This window comes from Camelus ferus, chromosome 36 (genome assembly GCF_009834535.1).
Source record: "Camelus ferus isolate YT-003-E chromosome 36, BCGSAC_Cfer_1.0, whole genome shotgun sequence".
NCBI classification, from domain to species: Eukaryota; Metazoa; Chordata; class Mammalia; order Artiodactyla; family Camelidae; genus Camelus; species Camelus ferus.
In genome coordinates this window covers 28,340,751-28,345,769 of record NC_045731.1, presented here as the reverse complement: position 1 = coordinate 28,345,769, position 5,019 = coordinate 28,340,751, and positions in this window count along the sequence as shown.

The following is a 5,019-nucleotide window of genomic DNA, read 5'->3' as shown; positions in this document are numbered from 1 at the left end:
GTCAGAACTGAACATGTGGAGAGACGTTCGTTCATCTTTCAAAAAGGTAACGGTTGCAAGAGAAAGTTTTACTCTGGTTTCAGTCTGTTTCCTAGTGCCGATTTGAAGTTCCTGCAGTTTTCACTGTAAAACCGATTTGGAGATAGTTCCTCCCCATATATATGTATTGAGGGGAGTTTGCAACAGAACGGAAGCTTTATGTTCCCAAAAAGCCTGGTGAAGTACGGGTTTCACACACATTTTTCACTCAGAAATGAGCACGTGGAGAGACGTTCGTTCATCTAGCAAAAAGGGAACGGGTAGCAGGAGAAAATTTTACTCTGGTTTCACAGTCATTTTCCTAGTGCCCGTTTCAAGTTCCTGCAGTTTTCACTGTAAAAATGAGTTGGAGATAGATCCTCCCCATATATATGTATGGAGTGGATTTTGCAACTGAAAAGAAACTTTGTTTTCCCAACAAGCTAGTTGAAGGACGGCTTTCACACACACTTATCTCTCAGAACTGAGCATGTGGAGAGACGTTCGTTCATCTATCACAAAGGGAACGGTTTGCAGTAGAAACTTTTACTCTGGTTTTTCAGACTGTTTCCTAGTGCCGGTTTGAAGTTCCTGCAGTTTTCACGGTAAAACCGAGTTTGATCTAGTACCTACCCATATATATGTATGGAGAGCAGTTTTCAACTGAAAGGAGAATTTGTGTTCCCAAAAAGCAAGGTGAATTACGGATTTCACACACACTCTCCCACAGAACTGAGCATGTGGAGAGACGTTCGTTCATCTAGCACAAACAGATCGGTTTCCAGGAGTAACTTTTAATCTGGTTTATCAGTTTGTTTCCTAGTGCCGGTTTGAAGTTCCTGCATTTTTCGCAGTAAAGGCGAGTTGGAGCTAGTACCAAAACATTTATATGTATGGAGTGGAATTTGCTAATGAAAATAATCTTTGTGTTCCCAACAAGCTACGTGAAGGACTGCTTTCACAAACAATTATCTCTCAGAACTGAGCATGTGGAGAGACTTTCGTTCATCTACCAAAAAGGGAACGGGTTGGCAGGAAGAAACTTTTACTCTGTTTTGTCAATCTGTTTCCTAGTGCCGGTATGAAGTTCCTGCAGTTTACACTATAAAACCGAGTTGGAGTTATTACCTCCCCATATATGTGTATGGATTGGGGTTTGCACATGAAAAGAAACTTTGTGTTCCCAACAAGCTAGGTGAAGGACGGCCTTTCACACACACTTATCTCACAGAACTGCGAATGTTTAGAGACTGTCGTTCATCTAGCACAAAGGGAACGAGATGCAGGAGAAACTTTTACTCTGGTATCTCAGTCTGTTTCCCAGTGCCGGTTTGAAGTTCCTGCAGTTTACACTGTAAAACAGATTTGGAGCTAGTACCACCCATATATATGTATGGAGAGAAAATTGCAACTGAAAGCGAGACTTTGTATTCACAATAAGCTACGTTTTAAAGACTGGCCATACACACACATATATTTCAGAACTGTGCATGTGGAGAGACGTTCGTTCATCTAGCACAAATGGAAAGGTTTGTTGGAGAAATTTTACTTTTGTTTCTCAGTCTGTTTCCTAGTGCTGGTTTGAAGTTCCTGCAGTTTTCACTGTAAAACCGAGTTGGAGCTTCTACCACCCAATATATATGTATGGATAGAGGTTTACAAATGAAAAGTAACTTTGTGTTCCCAACAAGCTAGGTGAAGGACGGCTTTCTCACACACTTATCTCTCAGAACTGAGCATGTGGAGAGACGTTCGTTCATTTAGCAAAATGGGAATGGGTTGCAGGAGAAACTTTTACTCTGGTTTCTCAGTCTGTTTCCTCGTGCCGGTTTGAAGTTCCTACAGTTTTCACTGTAAAAACGAGTTGGAGCAATTACTACCCCATATATATGTATGGAGTGGAGTTGGCACCTGAAAAGAAACTTTGTGTCACAAAAAGCTAGGTGAAGGACTGCTTTCACACACAATTATCTCTCAGAACTGAGCATGTGGAGAGACGTTCGTTCATCTAGCACAAAGGGAACGGGTTGCAGGAGAAACTTTTACTCTGATTTCTCAGTCTGTTTCCTAGTGCCTGTTTGAATTCCCTGCAGTTTTCACTGTAAAACCGAATTGGAGCCAGTAACTCCCCATATATATGTATGGAGTAGTGATGGCAACTGAAAAAATCATTGTGTTCCCAACCAGCTAGGTGAAGGACGGGTTTCACACACACTTATCTCTCAGAACTGAGCATGTGGAGAGACGTTCGTTCATTTAGCACAATGGGAATGGGTTGCAGGAGGAACTTTTACTCTGGTGTCTCAGTCTGTTACCTAGTACCGATTTGATGTTCCTGCACTTTTCACTATAAAACCTAGTTGGAGCTAGTACTTCCCCATATATATTTAATGAGTGGAGTTTGCAACTGGAAGTAGTATTAGTGTTCCCAACAAGCTAGATGAAGAACGGCTTTCACACACAATTAGCTCTCAGAAATTAGCATGTGGATAGACCTTCTTTCATCTAACAAAAATGGAACGGGTTGAAGGAGAAACTTTTACTCTGGTTTCTCAGTCTGTTTCCTAGTGCCGGTTTGAAGTTCCTGCAGTTTTCACTGTAAAATCGATTTGGAGATAGTACATCCCCATATAAACGTATGGAGTGTAGTTAGCACCTTAAAAGAAACTTTGTGTTCCCAACAAGCTAGGTGAAGGACGGCTTTCATACACAGAATTATCTCTCAGAACTGAGAAAGTGGAGAGACGTTCGTTCATTTAGCACAAGGAACGGGTTGCAGGAGAAACATTTACTCTGGTTTCTCAATCTGTTTCCTAGTGCCGGTTTGAATTTCTGGCAGTTTTCTCTGTAAAAAAGAGTTGGAGCTAGTACCTCCCCATATATATGTATGAAATAAAGTTGGCACCTGAAAAGAAACTTTGTGTTCCCAACAATCTAGGTGAAGGAATGCTTTCACACACACTTTCCTCTCAGAACTGAGCATGTGGAGAGACGTTCGTTCATCTAGCACAAAGGGAACGGGTTGCAGGAGAAACATTTACTCTGGATTCTCAGTCTTTTTCCTAGTGCTGATTTGAAGTTCCTGCAGTATTCACTGTAAAACATAGTTGGAGATAGTACCTCCCCATATATATGTATGAAATGGAGTTTTCAACTGAAAGGAGACTTTTTGTTCCCAACAATCTAGGTGAAGGACGGCTTTCACACAAAATTTTCTCTCAGAACTGAGCATGTGGAGAGACGTTCGTTCATCTAGCACAAAGGGATCGGGTTGCAGGGAAACTTTTACTCTGGTATTTCAGTCTTTTTCCTAGTGACGATATGAAGTTCCTGCAGTTTTCAATATAAAACCGAGTTGGAGCTAGTACCACACCATATATATGTATGGAGTGGTGTTTGCATCTGAAAAGAATCTTTGTGTTCCCAATACGCTAGGTGAAAGACGGTTTCACACACACTTATCTCTCAGAATTGAGCATGTGAAGAAACGTTCGTTCATCTAGCACAAATGGAACGGGTTGCAGGAGAAACATTTACTCTGGAACATCAGTCTGCTTCCTAGTGCCGATTTGAATATCCTGCAATTTTCACTGTAAAATCGAGTTGGTGTTTTATATCCCCATATATATGTATGGAGTGGAGTTGGCACCTGGAAAGAGACTTTGTGTTCCCAACAAGCTAGATGAAGACTGCTTTCTCACACACTTATCTCTCAGAACTGAGCATGTGGAGAGACGTTCGTTCATCCAGCAAAAAGGGAACGTGTTACAGGAGAACTTTTTACTCTGGTTTCTCAGTCTGTTTTCTAGTGCCGGTTTCATGTTCCTGCAGTTCTCACTGTAAAACCGATTTGGACCTACAACCTCCCCATATATATATATTCATTAGTTTTCAACAAAAATGAAACTTTGTGTTCCCCACATACTAGGTGAAAAAGGCTTTCACACACATTTATCTCTCAGAAATGAGCATGTGGAGAGACGTTCGTTCGTCTAGCACAAAGGGATCGGGTTGCAGGGAAACTTTTACTCTGGTATTTCAGTCTTTTTCCTAGTGACGATATGAAGTTCCTGCAGTTTTCAATATAAAACCGAGTTGGAGCTAGTACCACACCATATATATGTATGGAGTGGAGTTTGCATCTGAAAAGAATCTTTGTGTTCCCAATACGCTAGGTGAAAGACGGTTTCACACACACTTATCTCTCAGAATTGAGCATGTGAAGAAACGTTCGTTCATCTAGCACAAATGGAACGGGTTGCAGGAGAAACATATACTCTGGAACATCAGTCTGCTTCCTAGTGCCGATTTGAATATCCTGCAATTTTCACTGTAAAATCGAGTTGGTGTTTTATATCCCCATATATATGTATGGAGTGGAGTTGGCACCTGGAAAGAAACTTTGTGTTCCCAACAAGCTAGATGAAGACTGCTTTCTCACACACTTATCTCTCAGAACTGAGCATGTGGAGAGACGTTCGTTCATCCAGCAAAAAGGGAACGTGTTGCAGGAGAACTTTTTACTCTGGTTTCTCAGTCTGTTTTCTAGTGCCGGTTTCATGTTCCTGCAGTTCTCACTGTAAAACCGATTTGGACCTACAACCTCCCCATATAAATATATTCATTAGTTTTCAACAAAAAGAAAATTTGTGTTCCCCACATACTAGGTGAAAAAGGCTTTCACACACATTTATCTCTCAGAAATGAGCATGTGGAGAGACGTTCGTTCTTCTAGCACAAATGGATCGAGTTGCTGTAGAAAATTTTTCTCTGGTTTCTCAGTCTGTTTCCTATTGCCCGGTTTCACGTTCCTGCTGTTTTCACTGTAAAAACTATTTGGAGCTAGTACTTCCCCATATATATGTATGGAATGGAGTTGGTAACTGAAAAGAAACTTTGTGTTCCCAACAAGCTAGTTGAAGGACGGCTTTCACACACACTTTTCTCTCAGAACTGAGCATTTGGAGAGACGCTCTTTCTCTATCACAATGGGAAAGTGTT